At 47.7% G+C, this 26,169-nt stretch overlaps 1 protein-coding gene across 1 annotated transcript in view; it reads left to right on the top strand.

Annotated features, from left to right (window-relative positions):
• The first annotated feature begins 514 nt into the window (after nucleotides 1–514).
• Nucleotides 515–26,169, top strand: part of LOC112222430 (extracellular sulfatase Sulf-2-like) — a 290,565-nt gene continuing 264,910 nt past the window's right edge. The window contains exon 1 of the mRNA XM_042304151.1: nucleotides 515–841. The gene's annotated coding sequence lies outside the window, so the exon portion shown is untranslated. The remainder of the gene's footprint in view (nucleotides 842–26,169) is intronic.

The following is a 26,169-nucleotide window of genomic DNA, read 5'->3' as shown; positions in this document are numbered from 1 at the left end:
CTTTTGGTCTCTGTTCCACTTCCCATTATGTCTCTCCTTTTCTTTCTCTCCTTCCCTCACCAAGAGAAAGTGTTCTGTTTTCAGACTGGGCACAGGAAGGCAGTACAGCCCTCTATCCCTATTCACCTCCTCCTCTCCTGCCCTGCCCTCCCTCTATCCCTCCTTCCCTCCCTTCTCTCTCCCACTGTAAGTGAGTGAGTAAAGCAAAGAGGCAGTCATGTTTCAACAGATGGCTGTCCTGATTCAGCCACCACACCACTGTTGGTTCACTGAGAACTCTGTGAGAGAGGGGGAGAGAGAGAGAGGGGGGAGAGAGGGGGGGAGAGAGAGGGGGGGGAGAGAGAGAGGGGGGGGAGAGAGGGGGGGAGAGAGAGGGGGGGAGAGGGAGGGAGGGAGGGAGGGAGGGAGAGAGAGAGAGAGAGAGAGATGTAACTTTGGCTAGAGGGACATTTTTTTCTTCATTTTTAACTCCCCCTCCCCTTTTCCTCCTCGTTTTTCTGTGTGTCTGTCTATATTAGTGTTTTTGTTTCTCCGTACGCCTGAGAGCGTGGTCAGTCAGAGAGAGAGAGAGAGAGGGAGGGAGAAAAAGAGAGGGAGAGAGAGAAGGAGAGGGAGAGAGAAAAAGAGAGGGAGAGAGGAGCAGAGTTAGAGTAAAACAGAGCAGGAAAAGGACAGACAGGAGAAGAGGAGGGAACAGTCCATGGTAATGTGTGCCTGCTCGTCCCAGTCCAGCCCAGTGCAGCGCCCCCTCCTCCTCCAGCTCTACTGGGTCAGTACCCTGGGACAGCACCTGCTCCCCCGACAGACAGACAGACACTCTCAGGACCCGCAGCTGTGTGAGGTACAGTGCTTTGCCCTACTTTTCACTTTGCTGCCTCTCTCTCTCTCTCTCCCCTGTCTCTCTCTCCCCTGTCTCTCTCTCCCCTGTCTCTCTCTACCCTGTCTCTCTCTCCCTCTGTCACTCTCTCTGTCTCTCTGTCGCTCTCTGTCGCTCTCTCCCCTGTCGCTCTCTCCCCTGTCGCTCTCTCCCCTGTCTCTCTCTCCCCTGTCTCTCTCTCCCCTGTCTCTCTCTCCCTCTGTCACTCTCTCTGTCTCTCTGTCTCTCTCTCTCTCTCTGTCTCTCTCTCTCTCTCTCTGTCGCTCTCTCTCTCTCTCTGTCACTCTCTCTGTCTCTCTGTCGCTCTCTCTCTCTGTCGCTCTCTCTCTCTCTCTGTCTCTCTGTCGCTCTCTCTGTCTCTCTGTCGCTCTCTCTGTCTCTCTGCCGCTCTTTCTCTCTCTCTGTCACTCTCTCTGTCTCTCTGTCGCTCTCTCTCTCTCTCTGTCGCTCTCTCTCTCCCTCTGTCACTCTCTCTCTCTCTCTGTCTCTCTGTCGCTCTCTCTGTCTCTCTGCGGCTCTCTCTCTCTCTCTGTCACTCTCTCTGTCGCTATCTCTCTCTCTCTGTCGCTCTCTCTCTCCCTCTGTCACTCTCTCTCCCTCTGTCACTCTCTCTGTCTCTCTGTCACTCTCTCTCTCTCTCTCTCTCTCTCTCTCTCTCTCTCTTTTTGTCTTAAAGGAACATGTTGTTTTAGCTTCATGCCCTCAGTTATTTTCTGGTGCATCTTGTTGAGTTTCCCCTCGTGTTTACTTATCTTTGCTTCCTTGCTGATGAACACGTGGGAGCTTGCTTTTGCTGACTAGGTGCAGTGTTACTGGGGGAAAGGGAGGGATGGTGTTACACCCTGTAGCCTAGCAGGAACAGCCACAGGGAAGGGAAGGGATGGTGTTACACCCTGTAGCCTAGCAGGAACAGCCACAGGGAAGAGAAGAGAAGGGATGGTGTTACACCCTGTAGCCTATCAGGAACAGCCACAGGGAAGTAAAGAGACAGGAAGAGACAGGAAGAGAAGGGATGGTGTTACACCCTGTAGCCTATCAGGAACAGCCACAGGGAAGTAAAGAGAAGAGAAGAGAAGGGATGGTGTTACACCCTGTAGCCTATCAGGAACAGCCACAGGGAAGTAAAGAGACAGGAAGAGACAGGAAGAGACAGGAAGAGACAGGAAGAGACAGGAAGAGACAGGAAGAGAAGAGAAGAGAAGAGAAGGGATGGTGTTGCACCTTGTAGCCTATCAGGAACAGCCACAGGGAAGTAAAGGGACAGGAAGAAAAGAGAAGGGAAGAGAAGAGAAGGGATGGTGTTACACCCTGTAGCCTATCAGGAACAGCCACAGGGAAGTAAAGAGACAGGAAGAGACAGGAAGAGAAGAGAAGAGAAGAGAAGAGAAGGGATTGTGTTGCACCTTGTAGCCTATCAGGAACAGCCACAGGGAAGGAAAGGGACAGGAAGAGAAGAGAAGAGAAGGGACGGTGTTACACCCTGTAGCCTATCAGGAACAGCCACAGGGAAGTAAAGAGACAGGAAGAGACAGGAAGAGACAGGAAGAGAAGGGAAGAGAAGAGAAGGGATGGTGTTACACCCTGTAGCCTATCAGGAACAGCCACAGGGAAGTAAAGGGACAGGAAGGGAAGAGAAGGGAAGAGAAGAGAAGGGAAGAGAAGAGAAGGGATGGTGTTACACCCTGTAGCCTATCAGGAACAGCCACAGGGAAGTAAAGGGACAGGAAGAGAAGAGAAGAGAAGAGAAGAGAAGAGAAGAGAAGAGAAGAGAAGAGAAGAGAAGAGAAGAGAAGAGAAGAGAAGAAGAGAAGAGAGAGAAGAGAAGAGAAGAGAAGAGAAGAGAAGAGAAGAGAAGAGAAGAGAAGAGAAGAGAAGAGAAGAGAAGAGAAGAGAAGAGAAGAGAAGAGAAGGGAAGGGATGGTGTTACACCCTGTAGCCTATCAGGAACAGCCACAGGGAAGTAAAGGGACAGGAAGAGAAGAGAAGAGAAGAGAAGAGAAGAGAAGAGAAGAGAAGAGAAGAGAAGAGAAGAGAAGAGAAGAGAAGAGAAGAGAAGAGAAGAGAAGAGAAGAGAAGAGAAGAGATGGTGTTACACCCTGTAGCCTATCAGGAACAGCCACAGGGAAGTAAAGGGACAGGAAGAGAAGAGAAGAGAAGGGATGGTGTTGCACCTTGTAGCCTATCAGGAACAGCCACAGGGAAGTAAAGGGACAGGAGGAGAAGAGAAGAGAAGAGAAGAGAAGAGAAGAGAAGAGAAGAGAAGAGAAGAGAAGAGAAGAGAAGAGAAGAGAAGAGAAGAGAAGAGAAGAGAAGAGAAGAGAAGAGAAGAGAAGAGAAGAGATGGTGTTACACCCTGTAGCCTATCAGGAACAGCCACAGGGAAGTAAAGAGACAGGAAGAGACAGGAAGAGACAGGAAGAGAAGGGAAGAGAAGAGAAGGGATGGTGTTACACCCTGTAGCCTATCAGGAACAGCCACAGGGAAGTAAAGGGACAGGAAGGGAAGAGAAGGGAAGAGAAGAGAAGGGAAGAGAAGAGAAGGGATGGTGTTACACCCTGTAGCCTATCAGGAACAGCCACAGGGAAGTAAAGGGACAGGAAGAGAAGAGAAGAGAAGAGAAGAGAAGAGAAGAGAAGAGAAGAGAAGAGAAGAGAAGAGAAGAGAAGAGAAGAGAAGAGAAGAGAAGAGAAGAGAAGAGAAGAGAAGAGAAGAGAAGAGAAGAGAAGAGAAGAGAAGAGAAGAGAAGAGAAGAGAAGAGAAGAGAAGGGATGGTGTTACACCCTGTAGCCTATCAGGAACAGCCACAGGGAAGTAAAGGGACAGGAAGAGAAGAGAAGAGAAGAAAAGAGAAGAGAAGAGAAGAGAAGAGAAGAGAAGAGAAGAGAAGAGAAGAGAAGAGAAGAGAAGAGAAGAGAAGAGAAGAGAAGAGAAGAGAAGAGAAGAGAAGAGAAGAGAAGAGAAGAGAAGAGAAGAGAAGGGATGGTGTTACACCCTGTAGCCTATCAGGAACAGCCACAGGGAATTAAAGGGACAGGAAGAGACAGGAAGAGACAGGAAGAGAAGAGAAGAGAAGGGACGGTGTTACACCCTGTAGCCTATCAGGAACAGCCACAGGGAAGTAAAGGGACAGGAAGAGAAGAGAAGAGAAGAGAAGAGAAGAGAAGAGAAGAGAAGAGAAGGGACGGTGTTACACCCTGTAGCCTATCAGGAACAGCCACAGGGAAGTAAAGAGACAGGAAGAGACAGGAAGAGACAGGAAGGGAAGAGAAGAGAAGAGAAGAGAAGAGAAGAGAAGAGAAGGGATTGTGTTGCACCTTGTAGCCTATCAGGAACAGCCACAGGGAAGGAAAGGGACAGGAAGAGAAGAGAAGAGAAGGGACGGTGTTACACCCTGTAGCCTATCAGGAACAGCCACAGGGAAGTAAAGAGACAGGAAGAGACAGGAAGAGAAGGGAAGAGAAGAGAAGGGATGGTGTTACACCCTGTAGCCTATCAGGAACAGCCACAGGGAAGTAAAGGGACAGGAAGGGAAGAGAAGGGAAGAGAAGAGAAGGGAAGAGAAGAGAAGGGATGGTGTTACACCCTGTAGCCTATCAGGAACAGCCACAGGGAAATAAAGAGACAGGAAGAGACAGGAAGAGACAGGAAGAGACAGGACGAGAAGAGAAGAGAAGGGATGGTGTTGCACCCTGTAGCCTATCAGGAACAGCCACAGGGAAGTAAAGAGACAGGAAGAGACAGGAAGAGACAGGAAGAGACAGGACGAGAAGAGAGGAGAAGGGATGGTGTTGCACCTTGTAGCCTATCAGGAACAGCCACAGGGAAGGAAAGGGACAGGAAGAGACAGGAAGAGAAGGGATGGTGTTACACCCTGTAGCCTATCAGGAACAGCCACAGGGAAGGAAAGGGACAGGAAGAGAAGAGAAGAGAAGGGATGGTGTTACACCCTGTAGCCTATCAGGAACAGCCACAGGGAAATAAAGAGACAGGAAGAGACAGGAAGAGAAGAGAAGAGAAGGGAAGAGAAGAGAAGGGATGGTGTTACACCCTGTAGCCTATCAGGAACAGCCACAGGGAAGTAAAGGGACAGGAAGGGAAGAGAAGGGAAGAGAAGAGAAGGGAAGAGAAGAGAAGGGATGGTGTTACACCCTGTAGCCTATCAGGAACAGCCACAGGGAAGTAAAGAGACAGGAAGAGAAGAGAAGGGAAGGGATGGGAGGTCGACTCAAACTGTCATTCCCCATATGCATCAGACTCTGTTTCCTTGATAAGCAACTCTGCAATGCGTTGAGGTACACTTGATGTCTTTTATGTTGCTTGTATAGTTGAACGTGTGTAAATCGTTGTTCTTCAAACAGGAACTTTGATGTGGGGAGTATGGGACGGTGAAGGGCTTTTTGTGGGGAGTATGGGACGGTGAAGTGCTTTTTGTGGGGAGTATGGGACAGTGAAGGGCTTTTTGTGGGGAGTATGGGACGGTGAAGTGCTTTTTTTGTGGGGAGTATGGGACGGTGAAGGGCTTTTTGTGGGGAGTATGGGACGGTGAAGGGCTTTTTGTGGGGAGTATGGGACGGTGAAGGGCTTTTTGTGGGGAGTATGGGACGGTGAAGGGCTTTTTGTGGGGAGTATGGGACGGTGAAGGGCTTTTTGTGGGGAGTATGGGACGGTGAAGGGCTTTTTGTGGGGAGTATGGGACGGTGAAGGGCTTTTTGTGGGGAGTACGGGACGGTGAAGTGCTTTTGTGTGGGGAGTACGGGACGGTGAAGTGCCTTTTGTGGGGAGTATGGGACGGTGAAGTGCCTTTTGTGGGGAGTATGGGACGGTGAAGTGCCTTTTGTGGGGAGTATGGGACGGTGAAGTGCTTTTTGTTATCACACTGTTGATAATTACTCCCGAGTGGCTCAGCGGTCTAAGGCATTGTATCTCAGTGCTAGATGTGTCACTACAGACCCTGGTTTGATCACTGACTGTATCACAACTGTCTGTGATCGGGAGTCCCATAGGGCAGCGCACAACTGGCCCTGCGTTGTCTGGGTTAGGAGAGGGTTTAGCCGGGGTAGGCCATCACTGTAAAATAAGAATTGGTTCACTGACTTGCCTAGTTAAATGAAGGTAAAACATTTTTTTTAATGATTTGTGGCATAGGGTGGTCAAGCAGTCTAAGCAACTGCCTCTGGTACATGTCTATGCTGTCGGCAAAGGTTAGAATCCTGAATCCCTACTGCCTTTTGACATTGCCTCTCTCTCTCTCTCTCTCTCTCTCTGTCTCTCTCTATGTGTTCAATAAAGTGATAAAAGACAAGAAAATAAACATTGATATTATTTTTCCTATAACTTCTGTGACAAAAGGTCTGAGTGACAGGAGTGTTTGTGGTCTCTACCCTGCTATGGTTTAGGATGTTAAGTCGACCACATGCTCTATTGACTTTGGGAATCTGACAACTGTTTCTCAGGTTGTCTCAGGTTGTGTTCGGCCTGGCTATTTATACTGGGTCACTACATTCCCACCATCACACTGACACAGGGGCGGATGCGGCCTGCGGGGCGAGTGGCACAGGCCCAGAGGTTTACCTCACCCGCTGGAATGCAAACACACACTGAACCCACCTCTCACCCTCTGGCTGCCCAGTCAGTCACATACTGATTGTCTGCTCTGGCTGTCTGTGGTCAACGCCGCACAACCACTCAACAGCATGTCTCCCTCACTTACACATTTCACATTTACTTGTTAGTCATTTAGCAGACTCTCTAATCCAGAGCGGTTTACAGTAAGTGCATTCATAATAAGATAGCTAGGTGGGACAACCACATATCACAATTATAGTAAGTACATTGTTCCTCAATAAGTAGCTATCAGTAGAGTCAGAGCTAAAAATGGGGTGGAGGTGGCAGGGACTCTGCTGTCCTAGCACCAGGGGGAAGCTGGTACCACCATTGGGGTGCCAGGACAGAGAAGAGCTTGGACTGTGCTGAGCGAGAGCTGCCTTCTCATAGGGGCAGAACAGAGTGCTCGGGTTGGGGTGTAGGGTTTGAGCCTGAAGGTAGGTGAGGGGCCTCTTGCTGTTCCGTAGGTAAGGACCATGGTGTTCTAGTGGATGCGAGCCTCGACTGGAAGCCAGTGGAGTGGATGGAGGAGTGGGGTGACATGAGAGAACTGGGGAAGGTTGAAAACCAGGCGGGCTGAAGCATTCTGGGTAAGTTGCAGGGGTTTGATGGCACAGGCGGGGAGCCCAGCCAACAGCAAATTGCAGTAGTCCAGACAGGTTGTTGTAGAGCATGAACCTGCAGTACCGAATTACTGCTTTGATGTTTGCAGAGAACTACAGGGTGTTGTACAGGGTCACACCAAGGTTCTTTGCACTCTGGGAGGAGGACACTATGGAGTTGTCAACCGTGATGGAGAGGTCTTTGAGCAGGCCTTCCCCAGGGGGAAGAGCAGCTCCATCTTGTCGAGGTTGAGCTTGAGGTTGTGGGCCGACATCCAAGTTGACATATCTGTCAGGCACGCAGAGATGCGTGTTGCCACCTCAATAATGAATAATGTAGGGTAAGTAACATTATATAAGGTAGCATTGTTTAAAGTGGCTAGTGATATATTTACATCATTTCCCATCAATTCCCATGATTAAAGTGGCTGGAGTAGAGTCAGTGTCATTGACAGTGTGTTGGCAGTAGCCACTCAATGTTAGTGGTGGCTGTTTAACAGTCTGATGGCCTTGAGATAGAAGCTGTTTTTCAGTCTCTCGGTCCCAGCTTTGATGCACCTGTACTGACCTCGCCTTCTGGATGACAGCGGGGTGAACAGGCAGTGGCTCGGGTGGTTGATGTCCTTGATGATCTTTATGGCCTTCCTGTAGCATCGGGTGGTGTAGGTGTCCTGGAGGGCAGGTAGTTTGCCCCCTGTGATGCGTTGTGCAGACCTCACTACCCTCTGGAGAGCCTTACGGTTGAGGGCGGTGCAGTTGCCATACCAGGCGGTGATACAGCCCGCCAGGATGCTCTCGATTGTGCATCTGTAGAAGTTTGTGAGTGCTTTTGGTAACAAGCCGAATTTCTTCAGCCTCCTGAGGTTGAAGAGGCGCTGCTGCGCCTTCTTCATGATGCTGTCTGTGTGGGTGGACCAATTCAGTTTGTCTGTGATGTGTATGCCGAGGAACTTAAAACTTGCTACCCTCTCCACTACTGTTCCATCGATGTGGATAGGGGGTGTTCCCTCTGCTGTTTCCTGAAGTCCACAATCATCTCCTTAGTTTTGTTGACGTTGAGTGTGAGGTTATTTTCCTGACACCACACTCCGAGGGCCCTCACCTCCTCCCTGTAGGCCGTCTCGTCGTTGTTGGTAATCAAGCCTACCACTGTTGTGTCGTCCGCAAACTTGATGATTGAGTTGGAGGCGTGCATGGCCACGCAGTCGTGGGTGAACAGGGAGTACAGGAGAGGGCTCAGAACGCACCCTTGTGGGGCCCCAGTGTTGAGGATCAGCGGGGAGGAGATGTTGTTGCCTACCCTCACCACCTGGGGGCGGCCCGTCAGGAAGTCCAGTACCCAGTTGCACAGGGCGGGGTCGAGACCCAGGGTCTCGAGCTTGATGACGAGCTTGGAGGGTACTATGGTGTTGAATGCCGAGCTGTAGTCGATGAACAGCATTCTCACATAGGTATTCCTCTTGTCCAGATGGGTTAGGGCAGTGTGCAGTGTGGTTGAGATTGCATCGTCTGTGGACCTATTTGGGCGGTAAGCAAATTGGAGTGGGTCAAGGGTGTCAGGTAGGGTGGAGGTGATATGGTCCTTGACTAGTCTCTCAAAGCACTTCATGATGACGGATGTGAGTGCTACGGGCGGTAGTCGTTTAGCTCAGTTACCTTAGCTTTCTTGGGAACAGGAACAATGGTGGCCCTCTTGAAGCATGTGGGAACAGCAGACTGGTATAGGGATTGATTGAATATGTCCGTAAACACACCGGCCAGCTGGTCTGCGCATGCTCTGAGGGCGCGGCTGGGGATGCCGTCTGGGCCTGCAGCCTTGCGAGGGTTAACACGTTTAAATGTCTTACTCACTTCGGCTGCAGTGAAGCACCTGGGTGTAGTTGAGTGTCATCCTCATAGCAATCATAGGAGAGACCATGTAAGGATATGACGTAGCTGAGTGACTTGGTGTATAGAGAGAAGAGGGCCTAGAACTGAGCGGCCTGCCAGTTAGGATACAATCTAAGAGTGTGCAGAGCCTGAGACGCCCAGCCCTGAGAGGGTGGAGAGGAGGATCTGATGGTTCACGGGGTCAAAGGCAGTGGATAGATCTAGGAGGATGAGAACAGAGGAGAGAGGGTCAGCTTTAGCAGTGTGGAGACCCTCCATGACACAGAGGAGAGAGAGTCAGCTTTGGCAGTGTGGAGACCCTCCATGACACAGAGGAGAGAGAGTCAGCTTTGGCAGTGTGGAGACCCTCCATGACACAGAGGAGCGAGAGTCAGCTTTGGCAGTGTGGAGACCCTCCATGACACAGAGGAGAGAGAGTCAGCTTTGGCAGTGTGGAGACCCTCCATGACACAGAGGAGAGAGAGTCAGCTTTGGCAGTGTGGAGACCCTCCATGACACAGAGGAGCGAGAGTCAGCTTTGGCAGTGTGGAGACCCTCCATGACACAGAGGAGAGAGAGTCAGCTTTGGCAGTGTGGAGACCCTCCATGACACAGAGGAGAGAGAGTCAGCTTTGGCAGTGTGGAGACCCTCCATGACACAGAGGAGAGAGAGTCAGCTTTGGCAGTGTGGAGACCCTCCATGACACAGAGGAGAGAGAGTCAGCTTTGGCAGTGTGGAGACCCTCCATGACACAGAGGAGAGAGAGTCAGCTTTGGCAGTGTGGAGAGACTCTCTGACACAGAGGAGACCAGTCTCTGAGTGATACGTCTTGAAGCCTGACTTGTTAGGTTCAAGAAGATCATTCTGAGAGAGATAACGAGAAAGTTGATCAGAGATCGCACGCTCACGTGTTTTAGAAAGAAAAGAAAGAAGAGATACATGTCTATAGTTTTTAACATCTGATGAGTCGAGTGTTGGTTTCTTGAGGAGGGGAGCGAATCAGGCCATTTTGAAGATAGAGGGGACACAGCCCGTGGTCAGGGATGAGTTGATGAGGGAAGTGAGAAATGGGAGATGATCTGGAGAAGGGAGGAGGGGATTGAGTCGAGCGGGCAGCCATGAGACTGGAGAAAGAAGTCAAGGCGTAAGGTAGTTCTGTGTGATTGAGACCAGTGACTCGATAGGCTGAGTGAATGAGTAGTGGATATCATCAACCTTCTTTTCAAAGTGGTTGACAAAGTCATCTGGAGAGAGGGGGAGGTGTGGAAGATTAACGAGGTTGGAGAAGGTGGAAATCATTTCCTAGGGGTAGAGGCAGACGCTTGACATTTAGAGTGATGTAAATTGGCTTTAGCAGCAGATACAGAGGAATAGAAGGTAGAGAGGAGGGAGTTGAAGGATGATAGGTCCTCCGTAAGATTAGTTTTCCTCCATTTCACTCAGCTGCCCACAGCCCTGTCCTGTAAGCTTGGAATGAGTGAGTCATAAGGATGCAGAAAAGGTGGAGAGTAGGGTCGAAGAGGCGGAGACAGGAAGGAGAAGGATTTAGCAGAAGGGAGAGATGATAGGATAGAAGAGGAGAGAGTAGTGGGAGAGAGAAAGCGAAGATTGAGACGGCACATGACCATCTGTGTAGGCGTATGGTAGGCGTATGGCTAGCGTATGGCAGGCGTATGGCTAGCGTATGGCAGGCGTATGGCTAGCGTATGGCAGGCGTATGGCTAGCGTATGGCTGGCGTATGGCTAGCGTATGGCTGGCGTATGGCTATGGCTTTGCGTATGGCAGGGGTATGGCTTGCGTATGGCAGGCGTATGGCTGGCGTATGGCTGGCGTATGGCTGGCGTATGGCTGGCGTATGGCTGGCGTATGGCTGGCATATGGCAGGCGTATGGCTGGCGTATGGCAGGCGTATGGCTAGCGTATGGCTGGCGTATGGCTAGCGTATGGCTGGCGTATGGCAGGCGTATGGCTGGCGTATGGCTGGCGTATGGCTAGCGTATGGCTGGCGTATGGCAGGCGTGGCTAGCGTATGGCAGGCGTATGGCTAGCGTATGGCAGGCATATGGTAGGTGTATAGCTAGCGTATGGCAGGCGTATGGCAGGCATATGGCAGGTGTATAGCTAGCCTATGGCAGGCGTATGGCTAGCGTATGGCAGGCGTATGGCTAGCGTATGGCAGGCATATGGTAGGTGTATAGCTAGCGTATGGCAGGCGTATGGCTAGCATATATGGTAGGTGTATAGCTAGCCTATGGCAGGCGTATGGCTGGCGTATGGCAGGCATATGGTAGGTGTATAGCTAGCGTATGGCAGGCGTATGGCTAGCATATGGTAGGTGTATAGCTAGCCTATGGCAGGCGTATGGCAGGCGTATGGCTGGCGCATGGCTGGCGTATGGCAGACGTATGGCAGGCGTATGGCAGGCGTATGGCTGGCGTATGGCAGGCGTATGGCTAGCGTATGGCAGGCGTATGGCTAGCGTATGGCAGACGTATGGTACGCATATGGCAGACGTATGGCAGGCGTAAGGCTAGTGTATGGCTGGCGTATGGCTAGCGTATGGCAGGGGTATGGCTAGCGTATGGCAGGCGTAAGGCTAGTGTATGGCTGGCGTATGGCTAGCGTATGGCAGGGGTATGGCTAGCGTATGGCAGGCGTATGGCTAGCGTATGGCAGGGGTATGGCTAGCGTATGGCAGGCGTATGGCTGGCGTATGGCTAGCGTATAGCTAGCGTATGGCTGGCGTATGGCTAGCGTATGGCAGGCGTATGGCAGGCGTATAGCTAGCGTATGGCAGGCGTATGGCAGGCGTATGGCAGGCGTATGGCTGGCGCATGGCTGGCGCATGGCTGGCGTATGGCAGGCGTATGGCTGGCGTATGGCTGGCGTATGGTAGGCGTATGGCTGGCGTATGGCTGGCGCATGGCTGGCGCATGGTAGGCGTATGGCAGGCGTATGGCTGGCGTATGGCTGGCGTATGGTAGGCGTATAGCTAGCCTATGGCAGGCGTATGGCTGGCGTATGGTAGGCGTATAGCTAGCCTATGGCAGGCGTATGGCTGGCGTATGGTAGGCGTATAGCTAGCCTATGGCAGGCGTATGGCTGGCGTATGGTAGGCGTATAGCTAGCCTATGGCAGGCGTATGGCAGGCGTATGGTAGGCGTATAGCTAGCCTATGGCAGGCGTATGGCTGGCGTATGGCTGGCGTATGGCAGGCGTATGGCAGGCGTATGGCTAGCGTAGCGTATGGCAGGCGTATGGCTAGCGTATGGCAGGCGTATGGTACGCGTATGGCAGGCGTATGGCTGGCGCATGGCTGGCGCATGGCTGGCGTATGGCAGGCGCATGGCTGGCGTATGGCAGGCGTCATGGCTAGCGTATGGCAGGCGTATGGCTAGCGTATGGCAGGCGTATGGTACGCGTATGGCAGGCGTAAGGCTAGTGTATGGCCATCTCTAGATGTTAAACCACCTCTACATGTTACATCACCTCTACATGTTACACCGTGTTACATCAACTCTACATGTTACACCATGTTACAGCACCTCTACATGTTACAGCACCTCTACATGTTACACCACCTCTACATGTTACATCACCTCTACATGTTACACCATGTTACATCAACTCTACATGTTACATTACCTCTACATGTTACACCATGTTACACCACCTGTACATGTTACACCACCTGTACATGTTACATCACCTCTACATGTAACATCATCTCTACATGTTACACCACCTCTACATGTTACACCATGTTACACCACCTCTACATGTTACACCATGTTACATCACCTCTACACTTTACATCGCCTCTACATGTTACACCACCTCTACATGTTACACCATGTTACACCACCTATACATGTTACATCATGTTACTCCACCTCTACATGTTACACCACCTCTACATGTTACACCACCTCTACATGTTACACCATGTTACACCACCTCTACATGTTACACCACCTCTACATGTTACACCACCTCTACATGTTACACCATGTTACATCACCTCTACACGTTACATCACCTCTACATGTTACATCACCTCTACATGTTACATCACCTCTACATGTTACACCACCTGTACATGTTACACAATGTTACACCACCTCTACATGTTACACCACCTGCACGTGTTACACCACGTTACATCACCTCTACACGTTACATCACCTCTACATGTTACACCACCTGTACATGTTACACAATGTTACACCACCTCTACATGTTACACCACCTCTACATGTTACATCACCTCTACATGTTACATCATGTTACTCCACCTCTACATGTTACACCACCTCTGCATGTTACATCACCTCTGCATGTTACACCACCTCTACATGTTACACCACCTCTACATGTTACAACATTTTACATCACCTCTACATGTTACACCACCTCTACATGTTACACCACCTCTACATGTTACACCATTTTACATCACCTCTACATGTTACACCATGTTACACCACCTCTACATGTTACACCACCTCTACATGTTACACCACCTCTACGTGTTACACCACCTCTACATGTTACACCACCTCTACATGTTACACCACCTCTACATGTTACATCACCTCTACATGTTACACAATGTTACATCACCTCTACATGTTACATCATGTTACTCCACCTCTACATGTTACTCCACCTCTACATTTTACATCACCTCTGCATGTTTCATCACCTCTGCATGTTACATCACCTCTACATGTTACACCACCTCTACATGTTACACCATGTTACGCCACCTGTACATGTTACACCACCTGTACATGTTACACCACCTGTACATGTTACATCACCTCTACATGTTACACCATGTTACACCACCTGTACATGTTACATCACCTCTACATGTTACACCATGTTACACCACCTCTACATGTTACATCACCTCTACATGTTACACAATGTTACATCACCTCTACATGTTACACCACCTCTACATGTTACATCCTGTTACTCCACCTCTACATGTTACACCATGTTACACCACCTCTATATGTTACACCACCTCTACATGTTACACCACCTCTACATGTTACACCACCTCTACATGTTACATCACCTCTACATGTTACACAATGTTACATCACCTCTACATGTTACACCACCTCTACATGTTACATCATGTTACTCCACCTCTACATGTTACTCCACCTCTACATTTTACATCACCTCTGCATGTTACATCACCTCTACATGTTACATCACCTCTGCATGTTACACCACCTCTACATGTTACATCACCTCTACATGTTACACCACCTCTACATGTTACACCACCTGTACATGTTACACCACCTGTACATGTTACATCACCTCTACATGTAACATCATCTCTACATGTTACACCACCTCTGCATGTTACATCACCTCTACATGTTACATCACCTCTACATGTTACATCACCTCTGCATGTTACACCACCTCTACATGTTACATCACCTCTACATGTTACATCACCTCTACATGTTACACCACCTCTACATGTTACACCACCTGTACATGTTACACCACCTGTACATGTTACATCACCTCTACATGTAACATCATCTCTACATGTTACACCACCTCTGCATGTTACACCACCTCTACATGTTACATCACCTCTACATGTTACACCACCTCTACATGTTACACCACCTCTACATGTTACACCACCTCTACATGTTACATCTACATGTTACACCACCTGTACATGTTACATCACCTCTACATGTAACATCATCTCTACATGTTACACCACCTCTACATGTTACACCACCTCTACATGTTACACCACCTCTACATGTTACACCTCACCACCTCTACATGTTACACCACCTCTACATGTTACACCACCTGTACATGTTACACCACCTGTACATGTTACATCACCTCTACATGTAACATCATCTCTACATGTTACATCATGTTACTCCACCTCTACATGTTACATCCTGTTACTCCACCTCTACATGTTACACCATGTTACACCACCTCTACATGTTACACCACCTCTACATGTTACACCACCTCTACATGTTACACCACCTCTACATGTTACACCACCTCTACATGTTACACCACCTCTACATGTTACACCACCTCTGCATGTTACATCACCTCTACATGTTACATCATGTTACTCCACCTCTACATGTTACTCCACCTCTACATTTTACATCACCTCTGCATGTTTCATCACCTCTGCATGTTACATCACCTCTACATGTTACACCACCTCTACATGTTACACCATGTTACGCCACCTGTACATGTTACACCACCTGTACATGTTACATCACCTCTACATGTATCATCATCTCTACATGTTACACCACCTCTACATGTTACACCATGTTACACCACCTCTACATGTTACACCACCTCTACATGTTACACCACCTCTACATGTTACATCACCTCTACATGTTACACCATGTTACACCACCTCTACATGTTACATCACCTCTACATGTTACACAATGTTACATCACCTCTACATGTTACACCACCTCTACATGTTACATCATGTTACTCCACCTCTACATGTTACATCCTGTTACTCCACCTCTACATGTTACACCACCTGTACATGTTACACCACCTGTACATGTTACACCACCTGTACATGTTACATCACTTCTACATGTTACACCATGTTACACCACCTCTACATGTTACATCACCTCTACATGTTACACAATGTTACATCACCTCTACATGTTACACCACCTCTACATGTTACATCCTGTTACTCCACCTCTACATGTTACACCATGTTACACCACCTGTACATGTTACACCACCTGTACATGTTACACCACCTCTACATGTTACACCACCTCTACATGTTACACCACCTCTACATGTTACACCACCTCTACATGTTACACCACCTCTACATGTTACACCACCTGTACATGTTACATCACCTCTACATGTAACATCATCTCTACATGTTACACCACCTCTACATGTTACATCATGTTACTCCACCTCTACATGTTACTCCACCTCTACATTTTACATCACCTCTGCATGTTACATCACCTCTACATGTTACATCACCTCTGCATGTTACACCACCTCTACATGTTACACCACCTCTACATGTTACACCACCTCTACATGTTACACCACCTCTACATGTTACATCACCTCTACATGTTACACAATGTTACATCACCTCTACATGTTACACCACCTCTACATGTTACATCATGTTACTCCACCTCTACATGTTACTCCACCTCTACATTTTACATCACCTCTGCATGTTACATCACCTCTACATGTTACATCACCTCTGCATGTTACACCACCTCTACATGTTACACCACCTCTACATGTTACACCACCTGTACATGTTACATCACCTCTACATGTAACATCATCTCTACATGTTACACCACCTCTGCATGTTACACCACCTCTACATGTTACATCACCTCTACATGTTACACCACCTCTACATGTTACACCACCTGTACATGTTACATCACCTCTACATGTTACATCACCTCTACATGTTACACCACCTCTACATGTTACACCACCTCTACATGTTACACCACCTCTACATGTTACACCACCTCTACATGTTACACCACCTCTACATGTTACACCACCTCTACATGTTACACCACCTGTACATGTTACACCACCTGTACATGTTACATCACCTCTACATGTAACATCATCTCTACATGTTACATCACCTCTATATGTTACACCACCTCTACATGTTACACCACCTCTACATGTTACAGCACCTCTACATGTTACACCACCTCTACATGTTACACCACCTCTACATGTTACATCACCTCTACATGTTACACCACCTCTACATGTTACATCACCTCTAGATGGTTAATGTACTTCCTTCATGTATCACTTACTCTCTTTCATCTTGGAAATTCATTAGATTTTCTTTCTCCACATCAAAGTAACTCGATAAAATCTATATTCTCTGTGATTGGATTTAAAGTGAGCATGTCGAGCTGTTAAGGATGAATTCAGCTTATATTCTCTACCCCTTCAGTGGAATGAAACAGCCTTGTAGTTTGGTCCTATTCTTCTAACCTGGCACTGTTTACAGCATGTTGCTATAGGTGAGTCTGTCTATGTACCATAATCCTGCACCGATATGAATGTATCTTTATGCTTGTAGTTTTTAAAGATCGAAACCATAAGATCGAAAGATCGATATTATGGTATGGACTGTGAGGGAGATTGTGTGTTTGGTTCCCCATGTTAAGATCTCTGTTCTCCTTCTCTCTATTAATATCCAGAGGTCAGGGGTCAAACTGTTGGAGCAGAATGTTTTTGAACACATCAGGTGGAGGTTTACAGTATGTGTAGAACGTGCTCCTGTTCTCTGTTTTATGTGCCATCGACGTGCCCTGGAATACTGTAACTGTTTGGTGCTGGTGCTGGTGCTGGTGCATGCCACCTTGTGCGTCTGTTTGTCCGTTACTTTTCAGTGATCAGCAGTATGTGTGGGTTGACTAAGTGGAGGTAGCCTTGCGGTTAAGAGCATTGGGCTATTAACAGAAAAGTTTCTGGTTCGAATCCCTGAGCCGACTAGGTGAAAAATCTGCCAATGTGCCCTTGAGGCAAGGCAATTACACCTAATTGCGCCTGTATGTCGCTTTAGATAAGAATGTGTAAAAAAAAATTTAAAAAAAATCTAGATTCTGTTTCTTGTGTAAAAGTTATAAACATCTACTTATTCCAGCCCAGATGTGAGCCATTGATTAATGGAACCCACAGAACATCAGGGGGAATAGTGGAACCCACAGAACATCAAGGAGAATAGTGGAACCCACAGAACATCAGGGGGAATAGTGGAACCCACAGAACATCAGGGGGAATAGTGGAACCCACAGAACATCAATGAGAATAGTGGAACCCAAAGAACATCAGGGGGAATAGTGGAACTCACAGAACATCAAGGGGAATAGTGGAACCCACAGAAAATCTTGCAAAGCACTGCTCTCCCCTCTTCCGGTTTGAACTTCGATCTCACACCGGTCTGTAGTACACACACGCGCACGCGCACACACACACACACACACACACACACACACACACACACACACACACACACACAGAAGCACACGATACAGAAACTTATACGAATATGAAGAGTTTGGCCAAGGGATCTGTGTTGGTTTTGATAGCCCAGCTCCTTTGCGGCAGAGCTGTGCTCCTTGGACGAAACCCTAAATGGGGTTAACCCTTTTTTGCCCATGTGATTCACACTACTCAGGGTAAGCTTGTGCTGAACACAGTCATGCTGCTGGTTCCTTCTCTGTTTCCCAGTTAAACCAGCCTTGGCTGTGCACACACAAATATCACACACACAGAGGGACCAAAGTGGGCAGACATAGAGGCCCCAGTGCTCTCCTGTAGAGGGAACAGACACAGAGGTCCCAGTGCTCTCATGTAGAGGGAACAGACACAGAGGCCCCAGTGCTCTCATGTAGAGGGAACAGACACAGAGGTCCCAGTGCTCTCATGTAGAGGGAACAGACACAGAGGTCCCAGTGCTCTCATGTAGAGGGAACAGACACAGAGGCCCCAGTGCTCTCATGTAGACGGAACAGACACAGAGGTCCCAGTGCTCTCATGTAGAGGGAACAGCGGATCAGAAGGAATACAGCCAGCTAAAGCTAAAGCACTGTGAATATTTCATGAGGCCGCCCTGGCCCGGCAGAGCTGGAGCGCAGTCTGAGTGATGTAATCGTGCCAGTCATTAGTACTGGGTAGTTTTTGGCTTAGGAACAGAAATCAGTGTACTTTAGAAGCAAGGGGAACAAGGAGCCATCCTAACTGTATGTGACACAGAAAAAAATGAGAATTAGACTGAGGCAGAGAGTGGAGGAGAGAGGGGGAAAGAGGAGGAGGAGCAAGAGAGGGGGGAGGAGGAGAGGGAGGGAAGACTTGGGAGAGAGAAATGGAGAGAGAGAGAGTAGAGACAAGTGGTCTCACAGTATGTCCCCAATATCCTCACCTCTGTCTACCTGCAGGCCCTCCCCTTCTCCCCTCTTCTCACCCTCCATCCCCTCTCAACTCCACCTCTCCTCTCCTCTCAGCACCATCTCTTCCCATCTCCTCCCCCTCCCTCCCCTCTCAGCACCATCTCTTCCCCCTTCTCCTCTTCTCCAATCCCACCTCACCCTCTCCCCACTCAGCATCATATCTTCCCCCTTCTCTTCCCTCCCCTCCCTCCCCTCTCAGCATCATCTCTTTCCCCTTCTCTTCCCTCCCCTCCCTATCCTCTCAGCATCATCTCTTTCCCCTTCTCTTCCCTCCCCCCTCCCTCTCCTCTCAGCATCATCTCTTTCCCCTTCTCTTCCCTCCCCTCCCTATCCTCTCAGCATCATCTCTTTCCCCTTCTCTTCCCTCCCCCTCCCTATCCTCTCAGCATCATCTCTTTCCCTTTCTCTTCCCTCCCCCCTCCCTCTCCTCTCAGCATCATCTCTTTCCCCTTCTCTTCCCTCCCCCTCCCTCCCCTCTCAGCTCCATAGAGTGTGTACTCTGAGATGATGAGCTGGTAACTGTTGTTTCAGTACGGACTGATACGCTGTGTGTGTGTGTGTTGTGGATGTTCACGTGTATCAGAGTGTCAGCTGGAATCTGTTCAGAATCCATCCGCTGTGTGAGTGTTTAAACACGGTGCTCGTTTAGAGAGAGGCCGGGGTCGAGAGGAACAACCCTGTTGTGACATTCACACCACACAAGCCACAAGAGATGCTGCAACACCGTCCTACCACCAATGACAAAACACAGCAACGGCTACTGTATGTCTCCTGCTGGCGCTCTAGCTTTCCTCAACGTTACTACACAGCACTCTAGAGGACTCTGCTTTTAACTCCACCAAAGGATTCAGTGGGTTTTCTTGATATTCTTTCCTCTGTCTTATTCCTCCCTGTGAGATGACTTAGAGCAGTTCAAGTGACGAGGGGGAAGCGAGGCAGAACAGATTGGGTTTGATCCGGATTTAAACTTCTGTTCCAAATAAGGGTGACTTCCTGGATTTGTCTTGGAAAAGCACCTTGACATTGTTAGAGGCAAATGAAGTGTGGAGGGGAGCTGTTTTTGTTCTTCATTTCCCTAGGGTCGTTCTGAAAGTGCACAACAGGTAGACTCTCAATCCACAACCCAGCGATGCACCCCAGATGTATTGCAAGTGTGTGTGTGTGTGTGTGTGTGTGTGTGAAGCTGTGTGTAGGTGTGTGTGTGTAGGTGTGTGTGTGAAGCTGTGTGTGTGTGTGTGTGTGTGTGTAGGTGTGTGTGTGTGTGTGTAGGTGTGTGTGTGAAGCTGTGTGTGTGTGAAGCTGTGTGTGTAAACCACGCTGTGCTGTCAGCTTCTCTGAAATGGTTATGTTCTATCTGACTCATCACATACATTGCTGTTACTCATTCATCAAGTTTGCAGACGACACAACAGCGGTAGGCCTGAATATCAACGATGTCGAGAGAGCCTACAGGGAGGAGGTGAGGGCCCTGGAAAACAGGAAGGAAAAGGAAAAGAACCTCTCCCTCAACATCAACAAAACCAAGGAGCTGATCGTAGACTAAATGAGACATCAGAGGGAGTATGCCCCCAATCCACATCGACGGGACCACAGTGGAGAAGGTTCTCGGCGTACACATCACTGATGATCTGAAATGGTCCACCCACACAGACAGTGTGGTGAAGAAGGCGCAACAGCTCCTCGTTTTATCCATTTCATATACATATACTGTATTCTAGTCAAGGCCTATCCTATTGAACTATTTCTGTACAGATGCTTTTCTTCAGATATACCACATATTATATCCATATACTGTCAATATTGTCTATATATCCCATCACATACATACAGTATATAGAGTATACAGAGGGCATTCAGGAAGGTATTCACATACCTTGACGTTTTCCACATTTTGTTATGGTAGAACCTTATTCTAAATTTCAATCATTTTTTACCCTCATCAATCTACACACAGTAATGATGAAACAAAAAATGTTTTTTTATACATTTTAGTGAATTTATAAAAATAGAAAAAACTGAAATATCACATTGACCTAACTGTTCAGATCTTTTACTCAGTACCTTGTTGAATCACCTTTGGCAGCGAGTACAGCCTCGAGTGTTCTTGGGTAAGATGCTACAAGCTTGGAACACCTGTATTTGGGGAGTTTCTCCCATTCTTCTCTGCAGATCATCTCAAGCTCTGTCAGGTTGGATGGGGAGCGTAACTACACCGCTATTTTTAGGTCTCTCCTGAGCTGTTTGATTGGGTTAAAGTCCGGGCTCTGGCTGGGCCGCTCAAGAACATTTAGAGAGTTGTCCTGAAGGCACTACTGGGTTGCCTTGGCTGTGTGCTTAGGGTCGTTGGAAGGTGAACCTTCACCCCAGTCGGAGGTCTTGAGCGCTCTGGAGCAAGGATCTCTCTGTACTTTGCGGCGTTCATCTTTCCCTTGATCTTGACCAGTCTCTCAGTCTGTGCCGCTGAATAACATCCCCACAGCATGATGCCGCCACCACCATGCTTCACCGTAGGGATGGTTCCAGGTTTCCTCCAGACGTGATACTTGGCATTCAGGCCAGAGTTCAATCTTGGTTTCGTCAGACCAGAGAATCTTGTTTCTCATGGTCAGAGAGTCCATTAGGTGCCCCAAGAGGGCTGTCATGTGCCTTTACCGAGGAGTGGCTTCCGTTTGGCCACTCTACCATAAAGGCCTGATAGGTGGAATGCTGAAGAGATGGTTGTCCTTCTGGAAGATTCTCCCATCGCCACAGAGGAACTCTGGAGCTCTGTCTGATTGACCACTGAGTTCTTGGTCACCTCATTGACCAAGGCCCTTCTCCTCCAATTGCTCAGTTTGGCTGGGCAGCCAGCTCTGGGAAGAGTCTTGTTGGTTCCAAAGTTCTTCCATTTAAGAATGATGGAGGAAACTGTGTTCTTGGGGACCTTCAATACAGAATACATTTTTGTCTCTGAGCTCTACGGACAACTCCTTCAACCTCATGGCTTGGTTTTTGCTCTGACATGCACTGTCAACTGTGGGACCTTATACAGACAGGTGTGTGCCTTTCCAAATCATGTCCAATCAATTGAATTTATCACAGGTTGGAATCCAATCAAGTTGTAAGAAACATCACAGGATTGATCAATGGAAAAAGGATGCACTTGAGCTAAATTCCGAGTCTTAACAAAATGTGGAAAAAGTCAAAGTGACTGTATACTTTCCGAATGCACTGTGTGTGTGTGTGTGTGTGTGTGTGTGTGTGTGTGTGTGTGTGAGAGCGTGTGTGTGTGTGTGTGTGTGTGTGTGTGTGTGTGTGTGTGTGTGTGTTTCAGCGGGATGTTATTCAGCTGCACGGACTGAGAGGCTAGTCAAGATCAAGGAAAGATGAACGGCGCAAAGTACAGATAGATCCTTGATGAAAACCTGCTCCAGAGCGCTCAATATATATATTCACACACACACATTGCAGTTCAAAAGTTTGGGGTCACTTAGAAATGTTCTTGTTTTTGAAAGAAAAGCACATTTTCGGTCCATTAAAATAACATGAAATTGATCAGGAATACATTGTAGACATTGTTAATGTTGTCAATGACTGTTGTAGCTGGAAATGGCAGATTTTTTAATGGAACATCTACATAGGTGGACAGAGGCCCATTATCAGTAACCATCATTCCTGTGTTCCAATGGCACGTTGTGTTAGCTAATCCAAGTTTGTCATTTTAAAAGGCTAATTGACCATTAGAAAACCTGTTTGCAAATATATTAGCACAGCTGAAAACTGTTGTTATGGTTAAAGAAGCTATAAAATTGGCCTTCTTTAGACTAGTTGAGTATCTGGACCATCATATTTAGCATCAGGTTTGATTACAGGCCAGAAACAAAGAACTTTCTTCTGAAACTCGTCAGTCTATTCTTGTTCCGAGAAATGAAGGCTATTCCATGCGAGAACTTGCCAAGAAACTGAAGACAACGCACAACGCTGTGTACTACTCCCTTCACAGACCAGAGCAAACTGGCCCTAACCAGAATAGAAAGAGGAGTGGGAGGCCCCGGTGCACAACTGAGCAAGAGGACAAGTACATTAGAGTGTCTAGGTTGAAAAACAGATGCATTGCAAGTCCTCAACTGGCAGCTTCATTAAATAGTACCTTGCTGGCCTTCTAGGCAGAGTTCCTCTGTCCAGTGTCTGTGTTCTTTTTCCCATCGTAATATTTTATTTTTATTGGACAGTCTGAGATATGGATTTTTCTTTGCAACTCTGCCTAGAAGAGGAGTCGCCTCTTCACAATCTACAGGCTCTTGCGGTCACCAAGGAAGTCTATGCTATCATTAGTGTTTTACAGGCAGGCAGTCAGTCAGTGTTGAGCAATGTTATCAGATAGTGTAAAGTTGCTCACTGTACACCTTAAACTGAGTTGATAGATGCTCAGTGATAAATGCTCAGTGGTGAGACTAATAACATAAAATAATAAGCATTGGGACCTTTTTGCCCTAACGTTACATTTGTCTCTGCATCTGTGGATAAAATATAAGTCCTTGACGACTACATCATATCAGATAAACATTTGACAAATTCCTCCCCCATATTAATGTCAGGAGATCAAGTGTGTAAACTGTGTGCGTGTCAGAAATGTGTCACCAAACTGATAGAATTTGAAGTAAAAATGTCAAATGTAAGGCAGACGTTGTACATGTCCCCAACCGATTCGTTTTTTTTTGTTCGTTTATTTGCATTGTTTGTAACTTATTATTTTACTTATTTTGTACATAATGTTGCCGCTACCGTCACATGACTGAAAATAATGTCTGGATATCAGGACTGCGATTACTGACCACATCCTTCTTTTCCTTTAACGAGTCTGACGAGCACGACGCAAACAATATACTGCATTCTCTCGAACAGGCCCAGATCCCTGTGATCGCCATCATTTGTGTGAAGAAGGGGCCAGAGGGCAGGCTGCCTTCCGAGAATTAGTAGGCGATCAAATAAACCCCCACTTCCTTCCATTCTGCTAGCAAACGTGCAATCTTTGGACAATAAAATAGATGACCTACGCAGAAGATTAAACTACCAACGGGACATTCAAAACTGTAATATCTTATGCTTCACGGAGTCGTGGCTGAACGACGACACAATCAACATACAGCTGGCTGGTTATATGCTGTACTGGCAGGATAGAACAGTGGCGTCTGGTAAGACAAGGGGCGGAGGACAATGTATTTTTGTAAATAACAGCTGGTGCACGGTATCTAAGGACGTTTCAAGCTATTGCTCGCCTGAGGTAGAGTATCTCATGATAAGATGTAGACCCAACTATCTACCTGGAGAGTTTTATCTGTAGCTGTTTACATGCCACCACGGTCAGAGGCTGACACTAAGGCAGCATTGAATGAGCTGTATTCCACCATAACCAAACAAGAAAACGCTCACCCAGAGGTGGCGCTCCTAGTAGCCAGGGATTTTAATGCAGGAAAACTTAAATCCATTTTACCAAATTCCTATCAGCATGTTAAATGTGCAATCATAGGGAACCATCTTTACTCCACACACAGAGACACATACAAAGCTCTCCCTCGCCCTACATTTGTCAAATAATTCTATCCTCCTGATTCCTGCATACAAGCAAACATTTAAGCAGGAATACCATTGACTAGATCAATAAAAAAGTGGTCAGATGAAGCAGATGCTAAGCTACAGGTCTGTTTTGCAGCACAGACTGGAACATGTTCCGGGATTCCTCCGATGGCATTGAGGAGTACAGCACATCAGTCATTGGCTTCATCAATAAGTGCATCGATGACGTCGTCCCCAAAGTGACCATATGTACGTACCCCAACTAGAAGCCATGGATAACAGGCAACATCAGCACTGAGCTAAAGGCTAGAGCTGCAGCTTTTAAGGAGGGGGACTCGAACCATCAAACAGGCAAAGCATCAATACAGGACCAAGATTGAATCGTACTACACGTGCTCTGACGCTCGTCGGATGTGGCAGGGCTTGCAACCATTACAGACTACAAAGGGAAGCACAGCCGAGAGCTACCAGACGAGCTAAACTACTTCTATGCTCACTTCGAGGCAAATAACACTGAAACATGCATGAGAGCACCAGCATGAGAAACAGCTTTTACCGCCAAGCCATAAGACTCCTGAACACCTAATCAAATGACTACCTAGACTATTTGCATTGCACACACACACCCCTCCCCCTTTTACACCACTGCTCCTCTCTGTTGTCATCTATGCATAGTCCCTTTAATACCTCTACCTACATGTACATATTACCTCAACTAACCGGTGCCCCCTCACATTGACTCTGTACCGGTACCGCCCAGTATATAGTCTCATATTACATCAACTAACCGGTGCCCCCTCACATTGACTCTGTATCGGTACCCCCCAGTATATAGTCTCATATTACATCAACTAACCTGTGCCCCCTCACATTGACTCTGTACTGGTACCCCCAGTATATAGTCTCATATTACATCAACTAACCGGTGCCCCCTCACATTGACACTGTACTGGTACCCCACTGTATATAGTCTCATATTACATCAACTAACCTGTGCCCCCTCACATTGACTCTGTACTGGTACCCCCAGTATATAGTCTCATATTACATCAACTAACCTGTGCCCCCTCACATTGACACTGTACTGGTACCCCACTGTATATAGTCTCATATTACATCAACTAACCTGTGCCCCCTCACATTGACTCTGTATCGGTACCCCCCAGTATATAGTCTCATATTACATCAACTAACCTGTGCCCCCTCACATTGACACTGTACTGGTACCCCACTGTATATAGTCTCATATTACATCAACTAACCTGTGCCCCCTCACATTGACTCTGTACTGGTACCCCCAGTATATAGTCTCATATTACATCAACTAACCGGTGCCCCCTCACATTGACACTGTACTGGTACCCCACTGTATATAGTCTCATATTACATCAACTAACCTGTGCCCCCTCACATTGACACTGTACTGGTACCCCACTGTATATAGTCTCATATTACATCAACTAACCTGTGCCCCCTCACATTGACACTGTACTGGTACCCCACTGTATATATACTCGCTATTTTTATTTTACTGCTGCTCATTAATTACTTGCTACTATATTTCTTATCTGTAATTTTTTTAAGCGCATTGTTGGTTAGGAGAT

The sequence above is a fragment of the Oncorhynchus tshawytscha genome, linkage group LG22 (assembly GCF_018296145.1).
Source record: "Oncorhynchus tshawytscha isolate Ot180627B linkage group LG22, Otsh_v2.0, whole genome shotgun sequence".
NCBI lineage: Eukaryota > Metazoa > Chordata > Actinopteri > Salmoniformes > Salmonidae > Oncorhynchus > Oncorhynchus tshawytscha.
The sequence above is the reverse complement of the archived record's forward strand: the minus strand, read 5'-3'. Positions and strand labels throughout refer to the sequence as shown.